At 41.9% G+C, this 21,314-nt stretch overlaps 1 pseudogene; it reads right to left on the reverse strand.

Moving 5' to 3' along the window:
* Positions 1–208: 208 nt before the first annotated feature.
* Positions 209–4,333, reverse strand: LOC119057027 (nuclear pore complex protein Nup88-like; annotated as a pseudogene).
* Positions 4,334–21,314: the final 16,981 nt, after the last annotated feature.

A 21,314-nucleotide genomic window follows, 5' to 3' on the forward strand; every position in this document is an offset into this window, starting at 1 on the left:
GTGAATAATGCCACTATGAACATTGGTGTATAAGTATCTGTTTCAGTCCCTGTTTTGAATTTTTTTCTGTTTTCAATTTTTTAAATCCAAATGCCTCTTTGTAAAGTAAATCATGCTACCTGTTTGTTTTACAGTATGAATTTAAGCCTTCACTTGTTTAACGTCAGGTATGACTGCATTCTTGGTGGTTTCAGAACTTCACACGATTTCAGATATCATCCATTTGCTTCAGCATTTCTCCTACGTGTTCACCCTCCACCTTCAGGATGGACTGAACATACCTTGGTACATAGGTGCTGAGAGTAATAGTGGGTTTTGGAGGACTCAGCACCTTTTCCATCTTTTGCTGCTAATGGTCTTTTTTTGTAATAACCTGTTTGATGGCAGAGCCCAAAAGTCAAAATTGCTCAGGCATTAGCTGTAATTGTTTCTTCATTTCTCTCTCACTATCAGAAAGATCTGGGAACTGAGAATAAAAACTGCAAAGTACTTTATTCATCCTCTTCATGATACAGTCTGGTTTTTTTCTTGGCTTCCTCGTATTTGTCAGCTAAGTGCTCAACCATTTCTCATAGCCTTTTCCTCTCTCAAGATCTTCTAGTTTTTTCTTTTTTGGGTCACATAATAATGTGACCTTCCACTGAGTCATCTCCTTTGCCAAGTCCTATTTAAGAACGTACTGTTCTCTGGACACCTGGATGGCTCCGCTGTTGAGAGGAAGACATTCTTCGGGAGCCATATCTTTTTCAGATGATTTTTAAAAAATGCTAGATTTTCAACAGTATGTTGCAAAGTACTTCTAATGTGTTTTTCAAAGGAATTGTGGTTTTAGCCAGAATTTAGAGGGACTACTCTACTAATTCAACATTTTCTTGGGTATGAAGCAGGGGAGGAAATGCTGTATGTACTGTGCTTAGTAAAGGCCTTATGAGGCACTTGCAGGTACTGGTGGTGCAGATCATCTCCCAGGTACTGGTGGTGCAGATCATCTCAGGCCCAGAACCTTTGAATTGGAACTGGCTGCCTGCATGGCGGTGCTTCGTACAAAGGACATGTTCCACAGAGCATTTCTGTTCAGTAGCAAGTTCCCAGACTATCCTTATCTTCTTTATCTGATCCAAGACATTTTGGAAGTTTATAAATCCAAGTTAGCCCAACACTATGTACACCAGCTTCCTGAGTCTTGAGAGACACTTCGGATTTCTGTGAAGATTGATTGGACGAGAAAAGTCAGAATCAAAGAGGGATCATTCTCTACAAATGCGTTTCAGGGCAAGCTCCAACTCAGCACACTCCAACACATGCAGAGAAGGAATGCAGTCAGCCCTGAAATCCCAGGACTTTTCTGATGATTGGTTATCTTCTTCTTCCCCTTGCAGCACAACACAGCAATACAGCATTCCTTATTCAGCAGCAATCAGGAAGAAGTTGGACACATAGGGTAAGCAGAGTACACCACAAGCATTATAGCCATAGTTATCTTCAGCTGCAGGATGCGTGGGCAATGGACCTAACAGTTCCCTGATGTTCCCAGGGCTGTATAACACACTAATGTATGTAAGAAAAGTCTCTCCATTCTCACATAGGATATGCAGTGGGTATGCCACAACTTAATTTTTGCCTTTTTATCCAAATATATTTTTTGGGACTGCTGCCAATGGTCCAAAGTCAAATACAATTGCTGTCTCTCCTAGAGATGTAGTTTATACCTTCCTTTTATTTGAATATTAGATGTTCCTCTTCTGCTTCTGGCAATATGATGACCTTAGTGGGTGTCTGGGGCTCACATACAGAGTAAATTCTTATTATGCTGTCTGATGTTCATAGCACTCTGTGGGGACCCAACATTTCATTTGGATACCAGGCAGCATGCTAGAGTCAGAGAGGTAGAACTGGTGGAAAATCTCAGCAATTGGAATGGTACTATAGTTCATTGTTGATTTTCCACCTTCAAATTCAGAATTCTTTCTTTTTTTTTGAAAGAAAGAGAAACATTGATTTATTGTTCCACTTATTCGTGCATTCATTTGTAGATTTTTCAAAGTATATTTTATTGATTATGCTATTAGAGTTGTCCCAATATTTATTTCTTTGCTTCTCTTTGCCCAGTACTCCCTTCCCTCCAGCAACCCCCCTCTTAGTTCATGTTCATGAGTCATGCACATAAGTTCTTTGGCTTTTCTATTTGCTATACTATTCTCTTTTTTATTGTTGTTCAATTACAGTTGTTCCCATTTTCCCCCATTACTCTCCCCGCCCTGCCAACCAGCACTTTCCACATTCAATCCTCCCCCTACCCCACTGTCTATGTCCATGGGTCCTTTATACATGTTTCTTCATTTCCTATACTATTCTTAACATCTCCCAGTCCATTTTGTACCTACAAATTATGCTTTATAATCCTTGGACATTTTGCCCCATTCTCCTTCCCTCTCCCTGTTGATAACCCTCTGAATGATCTCCATATCTATGATTTTGTTCCTGTTCTATAGTTGTTTGCTTAGTTTACTTTTATTTTTTAGATTCAGTTGTTGAGAGTTGCGAGTTGGTTGTTATTTTACTGTTCAGAGTTTTGATCTTTTTCTTAAATAAGTCCCTTTAACAATTCATATAATAAGAGCTTGGTGATGATGAACCCCTTTAGCTTTACCTTGTCTAGGAAGCACTTTATCTGTCCTTCCATTCTAAATGATAGCTTTGCTGGATAGAGTAATCTTAGTTGTAGGTCCTTGCCTTTCATGACTGAATACTTCTTGCTAGCCCCTTCTTGCCTGCAAAGTTTCTATTGAGAAATCAGCTGATAGTCTTATGGGAACTCTTTTGTAGGTAACTGTCTGCTTTTCTTTTGCTGCTTTTAAGATTCTCTCCTTATCTTTAACCTTTGGCATTTTAATTATGATGTGTCTTGGTGTGGTCCTCTTTGAGTCCAACTTGTTTGATATTCTCTGTGCTTCATTCACTTGTATGTCCATTTCCTTGTTCTCCCAATCACTATCAGCTGCCCTTTCATATTTTCCTGAGTTTCACTGATGATCTGAAATCTCTTCCTTTTCAAAGGTTATTTTAGTTTTGGGAAAAGCCAGAAGTTGCAGGACATCAAATCTGGGCTGTAAGGAGGATGAGTGACCTAGGTGATTTGATGTTTGACCAAAAAACTCTGCATGAGGCATGATGCATGCGTGGGTGCATGGTCATGATGAAGCTGCCAATCACCAGTTGTTCACAGCTGTGAACTTCTGTATAAGCCACATAGTTTCCATGAAGGAATGTTCAAGCTTAACAGAAAATTTGATGCAGATTTGCTGCTCTACTCACTCAGTCATTTTGAATGTAGTGGCTACACAGTACACACGCTCGCTCAATGGCATCTATCGCCCCTTGACTAGTACAATGAAGTCATCATTGTTCATGCATGTGTATTCCACTCCACTCTCATTGGCTGACAGGTTGTATCGATTTTGCACAAACCAGTCTCATTATATTAACAATGACTGGACATTTTCCAGACAGACCTGGGTAAGTCCTTTTATTCATATCAGTGCTACATGATGTTGTACTGGACTGAAGATTGAATAGATTTCAAACAGGCAGAATTATGCAAAACAATCTCTGATTCTAAGAGAGGGAGGTCTCCTTATCAGTGCCACTGACACCCAGAAGGCAAACCACTAAGAAAGAGATGTCTTCTCCATCCCACAGAAAGCATTCTCCACTGAGGCTAAGACCAGGTTTCTTGTCAGCAACTGTGGTAGCAGTGGTGATGACCAACGCAATGGTAAGAAGCTGGTTTCTCATCCTCTGGTGAGCTCTGGATTTTCAGTCCCTCCCAGAGCTATAAGAACAGGACATGTTTTCAATTCCTTTAGGAGAAATTTCTGGGTCATATGATAATCCTATGTTTAACTTTGTGAGGAAGCACTAACCTGGTTTCCACAACAGCTGTGCCATTCTACATTTTCATCAGCAATGTACGAGAGTTCTAATTTCTCCACATCTTTGCCAATTCTTGTTATTCTCTGGTAGTTTTGTTTGTTTTCTCTTTTCTTTTTCTTTCCAGTAGCCATCCAAAGGTTTATGAAGCAATATTTCATTGTAGTTTTGATTTCCTTAATGACTAGTAATGTAGATCATCTTTTCATGTACTTATTGGCTATATGTATACCTTCTTTGAAGAAATATTTAAGGTTTTTGCCCACTAAAAAACCCCAGCAATTTATTATATCTCCCAATTCTGAAGGTAGAGTGGGGATAATTCTGTAGCTGGGGTCACTCATGCAGCTGCATTTATTTGGTACCTGAGCTGGGCTGGAAGAGCCAAGAAGACCTCACTCATGTTCTTCACACATTTTTAAATTATGTTGTTTTGGTTTTTCTAGTTCTGAGTTAGATCAATTTTTAATATATTCTGGATATTAATCCTTTATCAAATATGCGATTTACCAATATCTTTTCCCATCCTTTGAATTGTATTTTCACTCTCTTAATACTGATTTTTGATGCACTAAATTTTTTTATTTTGTTTAAGCCCAATTTTCCTTTTTTTTTGTCTGTGCTTTTGATGTCGTATCCAAAATAATACCAAATCCAATGTCATAAAAAATTTCTCCTTTTTTTTACTTCTAATTTTATAATTTAGCACTTAAGCTTAGGTCTTTGTTCTGTTTTGAGTTGATCTTTGTATATGGTATAAGTTCCAATTTAATCTTTTTGACTATGGATATCCAGTTTTTCCAGCACTATTTATTGAAAGCATTGTCTTTTCCCCACTGGATGGTCTTGGCACCTTTCTCAAAAATCATTTGACCGTATATGCAAGAGTTTCTGGCAGAAAGAGTTTTCTCTATTCTATTCCTTTGGTCTATATGTCTGTCTATATGCCAGTATCGTGCTGCTTTGATTACTACAGCTTTGTAGTAAGTTTTAAAATCAGGGAGCATGAGACCTTCAACTTTGTTCTTTTGCAAGATTGTTTTTGACTATTCAGGGTCCTTTGAGATTCCACTTGAATTTTAGAATGGGTTTTTCTATTCTGTGCAGATAGTGCTGTTGGAATTTTGATTGGGAGTGCATTCAATATGTAGAGCAATTTGAGTAGTTTGCAACACATGAACACAGTATGTCTTTCCATTTATTTACATTTTCTATAATTTCTGTCAGCAGTCTTTTATCATTTTCAGTGTACAAGTCTTTAGCCTCCTTGGATAAAAATTTATTCTTGCCCTGATCGGCGTGGCTCAGTTGGTTGGGCATTGCCCTGCAAACTGAAAGGCTGCCAGTTTGATTTCCAGTCAGAGCCAGTGCCCGGGTTGCAAGTTTGGTCCCTAACTGGGGCATGTACGTGAGGCAACCAATCCATGTTTCTCTCTCACATCGATGTTTCTCTGCTTCTCTTTCTCCCTCCTTTCTCCTCTCTCAAAAAAATTATTCTCAAGCATATATTCTTTTTAATACTATGGTAAATGAAATTATTTTATTAATTTCCCTTTTAGATTTTGTATTGCTAGTGTATAGAAATATAATTGACATTTCTGTGTCAGTTTGTATCCTGCAACTACTAAATTTATCAGCTCTAGCTGTGGTGTGTGTGCACACAAGTGTGTGAGTCCTTAGAATTTTCTACATAGAAGATTATGCCATCTGTGAGCAGAAATAATGTTACTCTTTCCTTTCCAATTTGGATGCCTTTTATTTCTTTCTCATGCTTAATCATGTTGGCTAGAACTTCCAATATTATGTTGAAAAAAGTGGGTATCCTTGTTTTGTTCCTGATCTTAGGAGAAAAGCTTTCAGTCTTTCATCATTGAGGATGATGTTAGCTATGGGTTCTTCTTTTATGTGCCTGGGGCATGACTATCCACCATGACCTGCCCAGTTAGGAATCTATGATCAGATCACCCTGTGAGATTACTTCCCTAGAATTACTTTACTGCCCACAGGAGGAACCAGGGTGCACTTGTGAGCAGCTTCATCTGACTGTAGTAGCTCCCATTCAATTAGCTTCTTCCCACAGTTATAGCAGATCTGTAGCCACTAGAGATCTACACAAGCCCTTAGTCTGAAGGAGAGTGAAAGGAAGAGGTATTATGTGCAAAATGCCACTCAGGGGAATCAGATGGCCAGGGGCCAGGTCCCTCTCTGAGCTCTGGGCCAAGTGAATGGTGCTGTGACCAGAAAGAGGAAGCTTCTTGGTACAAATTAATGTGAGGTTACTCTCACTAAAATACTTTCTTAGTCTGCTTATGCACAAAGATCACAGACAATGAAAAAGTGTCATCAGACTTGTAATTAGTCAGAAAAGCAATTTCCTACAGGTTCCTTTGCCTCTTAAACTTAGTCTTTCTTCTCCTCAGTCCTAGCTTTCCTCAGGCATTAGTCTGTGTTTCCAGTAAAAAAAAAACAAAAAACAAAAAACTTGTTTGGCTACTTGTGCAGAAAGAGGAATTGATTTAATATTTGAATGGACTGGTTCTCCTTGGGAGCAGTAGTCAAGTCGCCAAGTGAATATCTAAGAGAAGGAACAAGAGAAGAAAGAAAATGGCGCCAGGCCGGGAGGTGGAGTTCCTCAATCACCCTGCAACACCCTGGACGTGCACACAGCTCATACCCTCTCACCTGATGAGTCACACCTCCCACGCCCAGCAAAGTGTCGAAACTTTGAGTGAAGACCTGGATACAATAGTGAGAACAAGTCGAGCCGGTAGAACGTTCCCCTGCTGTCAATCTGATAAAATGCTGGACTGTGCTTCCAAATGGAAGGAAGGCAGAGGAGGGTTTTCAGCAATACAAGGTTTTGTAGAATCTCACAGCAACTAGGTGTCTGCAGTGAGGCTTGAGGACTTTTAGTCCCACAGGTATTTCCATCTTTAAACACAAAAGTGCATGAAAGCTCTGAACAGAGGTTTTGTTTGTTTTGTGTTAAAGGGAGGGGTATTTCTATAGAGCCTTCAACCCTGAATAGACAAAAAAAGAAAATTTGGAAGACCTGAGTTTCCTTTTCCAAATACGAAGTGTAGGTAAATCAACATTTACACTGTTCCTATTTCTACCTTTCCCCCACTTTTCACCTCATTCCTGTGAAACTGAGAAGAGGCTGTGGTAACAGGAGCCCAGTCATTTAGAACTGGATCAGAGACCAAAGGCCTTAAAGAGGTTATAACATTAACAAGAAAGGCTGTGGTTAAAAATCCAAAACTTAAGACCCAATGTTCAAATATCCCCAGCTACTGTTAGATCAGAAACATTATTTCTCAAGGTAGAGAAGAGGGACTGAAAAACTCCGTGGTCTTGCAAAGTGTGCACTTACCTCCCAGAATGCTGTAGCCTAAGCTCTGATCTTGATGAACGCAGAGATTCCTCTGCCTCTTTATAAATAGAAAATGTCCCAAATAAACTTGCACTAGGTCATCTCATCGTGATCATGATGGTTATTGTCGATAAACACTTATGGGGCATCCACTTGGCCAGCACTGACCTGACCAGACCTATCTCCACTTCCCTGAACCATCACTTGGACAGCAAATATATCCAGAAGCATTGCTCCATCACTGTTTTGGAATTATAACCTTTGAAATTTGTGTATAGGTATGTGACACAAGCTTTCATTGTAAGAAGGCACAAAAATAGAGGCTTATAATGAGCTCTCTGGGGAGGCAAAGGTATGGTAGAGCAGAGCTCAGCAGGAGAAAAGTCAAGGCAGGTGTTGAAGAAACATTGTGCGGAAGTTGGGGAAGATGGGTACAGAGGTTATTTGAAGTGTAGGCAATGCCACTGAAGTAGGGGGCAAAAAGGGAGTGCTATCGCTGCAGACCTTTCTGGTTAAAATTCCCATCCACATTAGCATGTGGCTCTGAAAGAGTACTTGCAGGTTAGCTAACACCATGCGATCTCGGAAACCTGCAGTAGGCTGGGATGTAAGCCACATGGCCCAGGACAGATAGATCACAGCTCCATGAGGATGGCATTACGTCTGATTCTGACAGTGTCTGTGTCTCCAGCCCCGTGTCAGCGCCTGCCCCGTGATGGGCTCTCGTTTTGTGTTTCTTGAATCACATCCTCCCAGACCTCCCCATTTATTACTTTCTTAACCTTTTGACATCTAAATCTAAGACTAGATGTCAACTTTAAATCCTCATTTCTCTAAATTTTAGCACCCTGCCACTGTACATAGAACTGGCCTTGATACAGAAGGAGTAGTAAGATACGTGTTGACCACTGCCGTGCCCTGGTCTGAGCCTGGCTGACCCCAGATAAGGTTCTGGCTGTCTTATTTTCAAAATGTTCCCTCCTTTCCCCTGGGGACACTCAGAGAGGTAACACACGGCACCAGGGCTCAGGCCCGGGGCCTGCTGCTGTCCATCCTTGGCAACCTTTTTTCTCACTTTGTACTGACTCTTCTTGCTACTCTCCTTCATATATTTGGAGACTATCTCTTACCAGTTTACTATAACCCAGATAGTCTAAAAACTCTTTGCTTGGATTATTAAAAGTGAAGTTACCATGGATTTGAGTGTTAGTTAAAGTTTAAAATTTTTGCACCCTATTATTCGTGACAGTGGTCTAGGTGATGCAGAGAAAGGCGCCCTGCAGTTGCTAACAGCAACATAAAGAAAACACTATGTTCTCCAGGAGTGTTTCTTCTTCCCCCCAAATTCATGAAGTTGTATTTGCACCAGGGATAGGGCGGGGTTTTCAGTGCACGAATTTGTTGGGAAGAATGATGTTCGGCAAAACTGTCTTTAGAGCAAATTAACAATTCCATTCAGTTCTCCTTACACCTCATTTTTTCATAGTGAGACAAAGCGTGGGCAATTTATAATAGCTGTGGAGTTTTGGTAATTACACAATGCTTCGCACTATATCGAATAACAATGTGGTTTCCAAATTAGTCTGAGTACAGTATTTTATTCCCTGCAGAACCCAAGAACATCAGGAAGCATCAGTACAAACCCCAACTTTCAAGCAGGTGATCATTTGGCTCAGTTCTTTAAAAGCTCTTTGTAAAATGAATCTACAAACTAGGAAGTATACGATACTCCAAAAATAAAATTCAAGAGCAGCCCAAACCTATTCTGGGATTTTAACATTCAGACCAACAAGTTAACGTGATATGGATCTTTTCTAAGCCAGCCCGGGAGCGGACTGGCAGGAGGGGTGTGGGACCCTTTGACAGGTGACAGCGCTGCTCGGCAAGAGGAGCCTCCAGAAGTCACCTGCTGTGACTACTCCCTGGTGCTATACAGTTTCTTCATTTTGTCTTCAAGACTCCCACCCTGAGCAGAGCTCTCAAGGGGTTTTATGTAACACCCCCCTGAAGAAATTGTTGTATTCATCATTGATCTCACCTCCAAAAAGCCACGTTTCTGGTCATTCAATGGCAGGAGAGAAAATATTCCTCCCCTGCTGTCATTCCCAGAAGTAGTGCTGGAGAAAATCAATCAGCCAGGCATGGTGTTACCACACTGAGATGGACACACCCACAGGTGAAGAGGGTTGCACAGCAGGGTGTAGGAGGTGAACCTCAGGTTTGCGGGAAAGCATAAACCCGCAGAACTGCTGAGCCTTCAGAAACTACCACATTGTAACTAAAGAGCTGGCAACGATGTCGATGAACATAGTACCTTCTCTGCACTACACTGATCTGTTCACTCACAAAACTGAAACTTGTAGGTTTTCTTCCCAAAGACTAACATTGGTTTGAAGAAAGCATTTTATTTTCATAATGTTATTATTAATATGTTCATTCACTACCTTTATATGAGGTAGACTTTCAGCTAAGTATTTTTATAATATTAAAATGCAATATATAAGAGGGGAATTGCATTGGAAAAAAAAGCAAAACTACAAGTTGTGGTAACAGTAGCTGGTGGTGATGGTACATTTCAGCCCATTAGAAAAGTTTCTTTTGATTCCTTTCAGCTAAACTTTATCAAATACCCCCACATGCTGACCAAACACTATGCTAGATGCTTTGGGAGTAAAGAAGGCAGTGTAATAAATGGTCTGTGCCCTCAAGTCATTTTTAGTTGCATTGGAAAGAGCAGTGATATGTAGATATAGATACAAAAATCAAGTACTCTAGGACATGAGTAGTGTAATGGTCAGGAGCACAGACTTGGAGCCCGATGGCTTTAGTTTGAACCCTAAGGCTACCACTCAAGGACAAGATTAGAGAAAGGCACTCACTTTCGGCACAAAATTTAATGCAATATTTTTAAAAATCAAATGAATGGAGGAACTCTGATGCACAGAATAGCAAAAGTTCAAAGAAAGACAGGTTCCAATAATGCTGTGTTAGGTCATAGCGGAGCCCAAGGCCAAAGAAAAAATGTGCATCCCTTTGTACATGGTTCAGTGTATGTTTTAATGGTTGATTTTTTCCAGGACATTAATGTGGTTGATAAAACATTGAAAATTATAAAGTAAGTGTTTAAAACATTACATTTAAATACTTAATTTTATCCCAAATAAAACTTGTTATAATTTTATTTTCTTGGCTTTCATGGAAGCAAACTCATCACTTACTAGCTTTGTAATCCTGGGGGAGTTGCTTGATCTCACTCTGTCATTGTTTCCTCTTCTGTAAAAAATGGTAGGGGAAACAGTGCTAAAATCTCACAGGGTCATTGTGAGGATTAAATGAGTTACTGTGTGTTAAGCACTCACGATAGCACCCAACACGAAGCAAATTCTCTTCAAAGTAAGCCATTGTTATGGCTGTATCTGACAATGAAAGTATTAGGAGATCAGAAATAAGAAGTCAGTTTTAGCAAGATGATTGAGATGATTTGTCACTACCTGAAACATTGTCACCTAGCTCTAGGCTTGCCACTCTGCACTCTGGTCCATGATAGATCAAGTCCCATAAAAGGCACTTGATACATTATAAGGAAGGTGGGACTTGAACTGATTGGTCTTGAATAGATAAATATTAAGAATAGAACTGGAGATGATGGAAGAGGGTAGGATGACTTTAAGTGTACTAAGTTTGAATTACTAGCAACATACCCAATTGGAAATATCCATCAGTCATATGGAAATGTGATTTAGCACATGGAAGAGAGAGAGAACCACCAAAGTGTAAACCTGGGCATAATTCCTGTAGTTTTGACAGGAGAATCGCGTATGCAGATGCCATCTCCAGGGGAGAGGATATGTACAGAGAACAGCAAAGGATTAAGTTGTGGAGATGATGACTGGATGAGTCTGAAGGAGAGCTAAGAAAGCCATCTGGGAATTCAGGACGATTCTCCTGAAGTAGGTGCCTCCAAATCACACAACATCTCCTTAACTCCTGAAACAACTCTCTGAAAAACGTGAAAATGATCTTGAGTAAGAAAGACTGATCACTAAGGGGCTCATTCTAAAATGTTTTGTTTCTTCTGAAACTTCATGAAAATTCACAAGAAACATTCAGCAGTTAGAACATAATTTAACATCATATATTTACTGCTAATTAAAATCTGTATAAGAGATGTTTCTAATAAGATGAGTAAAGGACAAAGTCACCAACTGCTTTGAAGAGCTAAAGAATTTAACCCCTTCCCTTCATGCTTTCCTCTTAACACGGAACACTTTATATGGCTCCTAATTTAGAAATTGAGTATTCTTCAAAAATTCATTCTTAAGCCATTAATTGAAAACACCAGCAATGTGGATTGGGAACCAAGCCTAATCCACCTTGCAAATACATGTTTTTTCCACAGTGTCCCTGAACCACATTATCAGTAGTTCTCTTACTCCTCACTTATAATGTGGTTTCTATAACAATCCTCATACTAGATGGTTCACCCATTTACTGACTTCCTCCTCAAGTTCCATAAGTGAAGAAGCTGTGCTTTAAGTACCTTTGTGTGCTTTAAGTACCTTTTTATCCTTAGTACTTAGCACTCTGCCTGACTGACATATGGTAGACACTCGATAAATATATATTAAGTGAATACATAACTAAGAGAACAGACTTGTGAGCTCTCCATCAGTCTTGTCAGTGGGGTATGTGACGGGGTGTGGTTTGGAGAGAGAAGACACTTGAGGTCGTTAGGGAAAGGATGATGGCAGGTGGGGTAACCCCAAGCATGGGGCATGTGGATAGATCATCAAGAAACACAGGAACACTGGACTTCCGCCAAGATGGAGGCATAGGTGGATGTGCTGTGCCTTCTCACACAACCAAGTTTAGAGACAACTGAATATTAGCAATAGAAAACACAGCCAGAACACAGAAAATTGAACTTTTCGGAAGTCTGTTAACAACAAATTCTTCAGCCTGACCTGTAAGGGGTGAAACCAGCGGCTGGTGGAGCAGGGTTGCACAGGAAAACTCGGTCAGACAGACTCAGGCACGTGGAATCCAGGCGCAGGGTTGGACCTAGTGAGCGACCAAGTGAGTGACCGCGGGGGAGACAGCAGGGGAGCAGGGCTGCGTGTTGACTATGGTCGCGCATTTGTGCGCAGATAGACAAGCAAGGGAGTGGACGATTGGACCGGAACCCAGCGGGTCCCCACAGCAAGCGGCGGGGAGAGCGCCGCCATTTCCCTGCTCTGACCCCACCTCCACATACAGCATCATAACCCAGCGACTCTGAGTGGCCCGGCCCAGGTGAACCACCTAAGGCGCTGCTCCTCACCCAGCTGTGAGAAACAGCAGAGGGGGCCACCATTTCCCCACTCTGACCACGCCCCCACATACAACATCACAACCCAGCAACCTGGGAGTCCAAGGCGCCGCTTCTCACACTTAAAAGGCGTGACAGACCAGAAATGGCCCAAGAAGATCTCAGAGCCCCAGAGCCTATAAATCTAAGCGACGAAGAAATAGCAAAACTCTCAGATGCACAGTTTAAAACACTGGTAATCAGGATCCTCACAGAAATGGTTGATTATAGCCACAAATTAGACAAATATATGAAGGCGAAACTAATTGAAATGAATGGAATTGCACAGGACACCAATAGCAATGAAAAGTAAACTGGGACTCAAATCAATGGAGTGGATCAGAAGAAAGCAAATAATGGCCAAACAGAAAAGAGTCAAGAAGCAAGAATTCAAAGAAATGAGGAGAGTCTTAGGAACCTCCAGGACATCTTTAAACGCTCCAACATCCGAATTATAGGGGTACCAGAAGGGGAAAAGGCACAGCCACCAGTGGAGAAAACTTATCTGAACAAATAATAAAGGAGAATTTCCCCAATCTGGCAAAGGAAATAGACTTCCAGAAAATCCAGGAAGCTCAGAGAGTACCAAAGAAGTTGGACCCAAGAAGGAACACACCAAGGCACATCATCATTACATTAGGCAAGATTAAAATGAAGGAGAGAATCCTAGAAGCAGCAAGAGCTAAGGGGACAGTCACCTACAAAGGAGTTCCCATCAGACTGTCAGCAGATTTCTCAAAAGAGACCTTACAGGCAAGAAGGGGCTGGAAAGAGGTATTCCAAGTCATGAAATCCAAAGACCTACAACCAAGATTGCTCTATCCAGCAAAACTTTCATTTAGAATGGAAGGACAGATAAGGTGCTTCTCAGATAAGATCAAATTCAAGGAGTTCATCATCACCAAGCCCTTATTATATGAAATGTTAAAGGGACTTATCTAAGAAAAAGAAGTTAAAGAGACATAAACAGTGAAAGGACAACAAACTCACAGTTATTAACAACCACACCTAAAATGAAAGCAAACTAAAAGGACAGCTAGATCAGGAGTGGAAACATAGAAATGAAGATCTCAAGGAGGGTTAGCAACAGGGGAGTGGGAGGAGGAGAAGGGGGGGAGAAGGTACAGAAAATAAATAGCATAGACAGTAGATAGAAAATAGATGGGGGGGCAAGAATAGCACGGGAAATATAGAATCTAAAGGACTTGAGACACATGATCATAAACTAAAGGGGGGGTAATGGTGGGGATGGGGGGGTAGGGTGGAGGAGAATGAAGGGGGGAATAGAACAACTGTAACAGCATAATCAATAAAAAAATTAAAAAAAACCCAAAAAACCCCACAGGAACAGAAATGTATAAAAGACATTTACAAGCTATTTGTAAGCTCATGGAGTATAAGTTGGCATGAAATACACCACTTGTTACCTGTCTAAATGTACCCCTTCTTTCCTTGGGAAAAGAGAGATATGGTTCCCGTGGCCATGTGCTGTGGAAAGGGCACCCTGGGTCAAGCCCCAAGAAAGTGGTCTTGATTCAATTACAGCCAATGAAAGAAGAGAAGGAATCTTCTGGGGTTGGGGAGAGTTCTGAGAGAAATTCTCTTGCTATTAAGGAAAGATAAGCAAGAAGAAACCATTCTTTCCCTCTCACTCTGGAAGTCTTTTTTTTTTTAAAGATTTTTAATATTTTTTTTAGAGAGAGGGCAAGAGAGGGAGAGAAACATAAATCAGTGTGTGTCATCTAGGGACTGAACCCACAACCCAGGCAGTGCCCTGACCAGGAATTGAACTGGTGACCTTTTGCTTTGCAGGTTGACACCCAACCAACTGAGCCACACCAGTGAGGGATCACTTTAGAAATCTTGATGGTTACAAGTGCTTTAGCTGTCTTGGGACTATTAGGGGAAGAGCCAACACAAGAGGGTGGTAGAGGGGAATGAAGGACCAGATCTGGGTCTTCTATGATGTCACTGACCCCTGGATTGACCAGTCCTAGACCTAAGCTACCTCTGGCCTTGTTAAATGGAACACATGCTATGGTTTAAGCCCATTTGAATCAGATTCTGTGACTTGAACTTAGTAGTGGTTATGATTTTATGAAAATTCACTGCCCCCACCCACCACCACTTCCTATTGATTCATCAGTTTTACCAGGATCCAGGTTTCACATGTGTGAAATAAACTAGACCTATAAATTGTGGGTTCTTTGCTTCTTGGAATCAGCATATAAAATGAATTAAAAATTGTTGGCAAATGCTTATTTTAAAGGTATCAGTGAACTATTAGGTCACCTAAACCACCTTGCTACCCATGATTGAAGTGGATCCTGTTCAGAGGAACAGCTGGAACATGGGACTCGGTAATAAGCTTGATTGTGGATTATGTGGCACTTTCATTTCTTGCACGCCTGTATCTTGGTGCTTTCATTTATAACACAAATATTTGTTTCTAGCTAGAGTAGAAGTCCCATATTAATTAGAGATAGAAATGCTGACTTGTTTTCCAGAACGTAGACAAGAAACACTCCCCATTCCTGACTCGAAAAAGTCAGGGTGTGAAAGGAGGGAGTGACAGTAGTCATACCCAAACAGACTGTGCCTCTTTTATGAAGTTTAAGGAGTCACAGAAGATACCGATGACAGATACAATTAATCCTCCTGCTAGGCAGCCATGGCCTTTCACACTTCTATTTTATTTCCCCTTCACTCATTTTACATTTTATTGGCAAAACTTTAAAACCTCCTTCCCTACCCTCCTCCCTTTTGATAGGTTCCGGGCCTCCTCGTTTCCAAGGAGGTTCATGGCAGAGCAGAAAGCACAATTGGCCTGTGAGACACCTTCCTTCTTTTTTTTTCTTCAGAAGTTGGGTGTGGGGGCTTGAAAGGGAAACCTGAGGAAAGTGGGATGTTCATCGTACTAAAAGATTCTTACAGATAGGAAAGAGGGACAGAGTTCTCTGGGTTCCTGAAGCTTTAGTGACAAGAGCCACCTCTTTAATAGTTCCCTAAGGAGGTGACTGAATCTTCAAAAGTTTATCTCTGTGGGACACCAAGGGAGATAACACTCTAGGTAGTAGCCTCGCCAAAGATTCCCAAGCTTACAGTGCCACAGGGGAACAAGTAGCCTATAGGCTTAAAGGGACTGCACTGGCCAGGACAATGGGTGGCTCAGCAGTCACCAAGACAGTCCAATGGCTTGTGACCAGAGGGCCTCTCCCAGATCTTGGCACTTTGAGACCCTGGGCTTCCAAATGACCCTTGAGGTGAGGGGGCTTTGGGGCCAGTCAGGTATACTTGGGAATACATTTCCTTCTTGCTGTGTAAGAAAAGATGAAGTTGAAATTAGGTTGATTTATACACATGAAAAACTTAGTACCTCTTGCCCCCTAGGTCTGTGGCCTGGGATCCCCACCAGCAACCATTGACTATTTGGAGCCCATACTCAATTAAATTTCTCTCCATTGTTGGCTGTGTCCATTTTGGGAATGTGCCAGCTTCTCTCATGCTTGCATCCAAATGATTCCAAACAGAGACCAACCAACAGTACTGGGAATACCTCTTTAGATTCGAGGACAGAAACTTCAGGTGGCCCAGTCTGATTCTTGGTCGCTAGCAACAAAAGCCAGCCCTGGCTAGTTTTCTCTTAACGGGACTGTATTAGAAAGATACTGAATAGTTCACAGATTGGATGGGAAGGCTGAAAACCAAGAGAGAATGGGCAGTAAGGATCATAGTCAAGGTCATGCCACAGGACAATCTGCCCCTGCTGGTACCCCACTGCTGCCCACAGGGTGACACTGGCAACATAAGTGGCTTCTGAAATCTTCTTGAATATTTATTTCATTCTCTTGAAATTCAAAGGCCCAGAAAGGAGGCACTGAGCCTGGGTCTTACACCAAACATTGGATGTCTAGGGTAGGAAGAGGGCAATCACCCTTGGTCCAATAACCTCCCCAAAACCACATGCAGTGGGCAATTCCCTCCAGATGAAAGGGGAATGCTGAACAGAACACATACCAGGCAAATGCCCAGCATGTTCCCAACCACTTATGGAAAACAGAAAGCTGTTAAAGTTCTGAAAGTTCCAGCTTTAAATGAACTACCCTGGAAATGTAATCACCTTAGTTCCTGGAGTCAAGCCCTGTAAAAGCTTTATGCAGGCTCATAACTTCACCCTCAGATCCATTTGTAAGCTCTGACTCTGAGTCCCGCTGTGTACTCTGCCCTGCTCATTGGCCCTGGATTGCTTCTTCTGTTGATTTTAGATTACTGCAGCAGCTCCGGGCTCCCGGGCTGAAACACTCGCCAGGCCTCTCAGTGCAGAACAACCTCTTCACTTCACTCCTCACCTCTTACCTCCACCCTGAATGTACTCGGGTCCTGTTGACTTCCTGGTAAAGTGAAGAGGGAAGATAAACTTAAGAACCATATAGGTTGAGAAGGCTACTGTTATCGCCTTACTTACAAGCAGAACTAAATTCTCAGAAAAATAGGAATATGGCCTATTTTTTAAGCCCTTCAGAAGCAGGAAAACACTATTCTTGATATATCCAACTGTAAATAAGACGCAGGCTGTATTTGAAGATGCAGTAGAAAACAAAGAACACTCATTAAAAACAGGAAAAAAAGATCCTCATAGACTACCTTCAGATTCGTTCATGGGCACAGGAGGAATATGTCCAAGAGATCACGACAATGGTGGGGGTATGTCACTCCCACATCTATGACCGCTCCTCACTGCTTCGCTAGCTTTGAGTGATGGGCACAATGAGCAGGCAGAGCCTTGTGTGACTTCTGAGGCTGGAAAGAAGGGCTCTCTGACATCTGGCAGCACTGGATGGAAAAAGCCTCAGGATATGTGTCTGACAAAAGAATCTCCCATTTTCTGGAGGTCCATTGGTCTCCATGACATGACAACGTAGACATATGCCCTGCGAAAGGAAAAACCAGGTGAGGTCCAAGGGCACATTCAAACCTACAGCTGTGCAACAGCAAGTGCCACTGAGTCTTCGAAAGTTTTATAAGCCATAAATGACCAATGATTAGTAAATGTTTCTTAGCTAATTTTCTTTTGAGAAGAAAAGGTTGGGAAATTTTACATAAAGGCAAAAATTTTCCAGTGCTTCTGGTTCTAATTTTCCCTAATTCTTTCACTTAGTTTGCTCCATATTTAAGGGTCTTGTGTTACTAGTTTGGCCAAAGGAAGGGCAAAGTCCCCCCAGGCTGTCCACTGTCCCCAACCAGTGTGTAACCAAATGTGCCAATTAGCAGGACCTTGAGAGCCACAGTGCCACTGGCCTCAAAGTTGGCCACTGGCCAAGAATAAACAGGTTCTGGCCAGCCATACCTGAGGTTTTGAAAGCTACTTAGTACCTACCCTGAGGTGCAGTGAGAAGCCTGGACAAGAACAGGCAGGCTTCTGCTGAGTTCTGGGGATGCGTGGCGTAAGCCTGCTCTGGGCCTCCTCCGAATTAGTCTCTGCAATGGGAAACCTGTGGTAAAGGTAAGAAGTCCCAAAAGGAAACAAATGAAAAATTTAAAATTCTAAGGGCTCCACTAAGATGCCAAAATCTGGGCGGCCGGCCAAGATGGAGACATAGGTGGAGGAACCACCTTGCCTCTGTGCACAACCAAATCTAAGAACAACTATTTTTAACAGCAGTCACAACCAAGCCACACGGAAAATCGACAATATGGAGTCCAAAGGACAACTAGATACTCAGCTGGACTGGTACGAGGAGTGAAGCCAGCAGCGGAACAGGTTAGCAAGAAAAAATTCCCGGGTGGTGCGAGGTGCACGCGCAAGCAGCCGAAAGCGCTGATCGAGAGAGAGCTACGGGAGCACACAGGGAAGAGGCGTGGTGGGCTGTCTGCGGTGGGTCCGCATCTGCGTGGGGAGAAACCAGTGAGAAGGGAAGCCTGCGCGGGGCAGCAGGCTCACACAATTCCGATTGGATAAACAGGCCCGAGGCGTGTGCTGTGACTGGACGGGCTGGGCTAGCGGAGAGGACCGCCATTGCTCCCTCTCTGACCACGCCCCCACACACAGCATCACAAACCAGGGAACTGGGTCGCCCCGTCCTGGTAAACAACTAAGGCTTCGCTCCGCTTACTTAACAGCACGAATAGACCAAAAATGGCTCTAGGACAACTCAGAGCCCCAGAACCAATAGATCTAAGCGATGAAGAAATAGCCAGTCTTTCAGATGCACAGTTCAAAACACTGGTTATCAGGATCCTTACAGAACTGGTTGATTTTAGTCACAAATTAGAGAAACATATGGAAGCTAAACTAATTGAAATGAATGGTAATACAAAGGAAACCAACAGTAATGGAAAGAAAATTGGGACTCAAACCAAGGGAGGGGCCAGAAGGAAGAAAAAAGTGATCAAACAGAAAAGAATGAAGAAATAAGAATTCAGAAAAATGAGGAGAAGCTTAGGAACCTCCAGGACATCTTTAAACGTTCCAACATCTGAATTATAGGGGTACCAGAAGGGGGAAAGGCACAGCCACCAGTGGAAAACTTATTTGAACAAATAATAAAGGAGAATTTCCCCAATCTGGCAAAGGAAATAGACTTCCAAGAAATCCAGGAAGCTCAGAGAGTCCCAAAGAAGTTGGACCCAAGAAGGGACACACCAAGGCACATCATCATTACATTAGCCAAGATTCAAATGAAGGAGAAAATCCTAGAAGCAGCAAGAGCTAAGGGGACAGTCACCTACAAAGGAGTCCCCATCAGACTGTCAGCTGATTTCTCAAAAGAGACCTTACAGGCAAGAAGGGGCTGGAAAGAGGTATTCCAAGTCATGAAAACCAAAGATCTACAACCAAGATTGCTCTACCCAGCAAAGTTTTCATTTAGAATGGAAGGACAGATAAAGTGCTTCTCAGATAAGACCAAATTCAAGGAGTTCATCATCACCAAGCCCTTATTATATGAAATGTTAAAGGGACTTACCTAAGAAAAAGAAGATAAAAAAGATGAACAGTGAAAGGACAGCAAACTCACAGTTATTAACAACCACACCTAAAACAAAAGCAAACTAAGAGGACAGCTAGATCAGGAGCAGAACCATAGAAATGAAGATCTCATGGAGGGTTAGCAACAGGGGAGTGGGAGGAGGGGAAGGGGGGAGAAGGTACAGAAAATAAGTAGCATAGACAGTAGATAGAAAATAGATGGGGGAGGGTAAGAATAGCAGGGGAAATACAGAATCTAAAGAATTTGAGACACGTGTTCATGAACTAAAGGGGGAAATGGTGGGGAAGGGGTATGCAGGGTGGAGGGGAATGGAGGGGGGGAATAGAGCAAATGTAATGGCATAATCAATAAAAAAAGTTAAAAAAAAAGATGCCAAAATCTTTATCTCCTCTCCTTCCTTGCTCCTTCTCTCATGGTTGATCGCTTTGTAAAAGAAGGAGTTTCTCCCTCTGGTAGCAGCAGAAACATTAAAACAAAGGAAGAAAGTGAAACTGTATTTGTCTCATTTTCACCAGATGGGAAGCTAAAGTTACAGCATTTATAACTATTACATAAACTGTAAATAAACTATATGATACTGAAACCCCTCACATTTTCCTAAATATGATTGACAGTGACTGAAGGTCATGCCATGGGGACTTTGTATGACTCACATTTATTTCTTTCCATTTCTTAGCTGTCACACTCACCCCATAATAAAAGGCTTTCTAGCCTATTATTACTTCAGGAACACCAACATTTCTCAGGGGACCTCCCTGCCCCAAGGAGTTTTTACTCTATCTCCAAAGAAGATATAACATTCTCTTAAAGACTGAGTCAATTTGTCAGATTAGTTAAGGCATAAATTACTCAGCCATTGATCTTTACATCTCTCCGAGGTGCGTAGATTTGCTATATTAGATCAAGTTCCACATTTGAAGACAAGCCTTCAGCCATCAGGAATTTCCAGTGTGAGTTTAATAAGCAGTGGTGGGGACCCTCATACTTGAATGGCCTTTAGTGTAAGTTGTTGGCTTTTGATCATGATGTCCTAGGGTTCAGAAGGAAGTGAAAAATGACTTACATTTCAAAGTGGAAGTGTAGTCTCTGAGCTCCACAGAATCCAGGTGCATCATATATCGTAGTTGATAAAGACCTTCCAAGCTCCACTGGTGTTCCTTTCGTGCTCAGCCTCCCACTTCATTGAGACGGGAGAGGGCATCAGGACAGTTAATGCCCACAATTACTCTCCTTTCTACTTCCTAACTTAGACTTTCGGTCACGCCCTTTCTTCTAGCTGAAGGATGTGGACCCCCTCCAAGACTTACCATGGAGCCCCTGGGACTACCCTCACCATCCTGGAACCTCAAGTCGTCCATAGGCCCCATTCTCTTCTTTCTTTAATTTCTTTCTTGCCATCAATCCCCCCTTTTCCTCTTCTGTTTAAGAAATGTGGTCAACACCCTTCACCCTGAAAAACTTCTCAGTTCTACTTCTCACCTTCTCACTTGCCAATCTTTTTGAATATAGTGTCTTCTCTCTTACCAGTCGCTCATACCTCACCCAACTGTCCCTAATACTAGCCTTTCTCAACTTATGTTTTCTCCCTTGGATATTTACATCTGTTCTCATGGTTTCACATATAACTCTTAAACTGATAATTCCAAAGAGCTATCTTTATCCCTAAATTCTCTTC

The sequence above is a fragment of the Artibeus jamaicensis genome, unplaced genomic scaffold, assembly GCF_021234435.1.
Source record: "Artibeus jamaicensis isolate MK-2021 breed Jamaican fruit bat unplaced genomic scaffold, CSHL_Jam_final contig_548, whole genome shotgun sequence".
Lineage (NCBI taxonomy): Eukaryota > Metazoa > Chordata > Mammalia > Chiroptera > Phyllostomidae > Artibeus > Artibeus jamaicensis.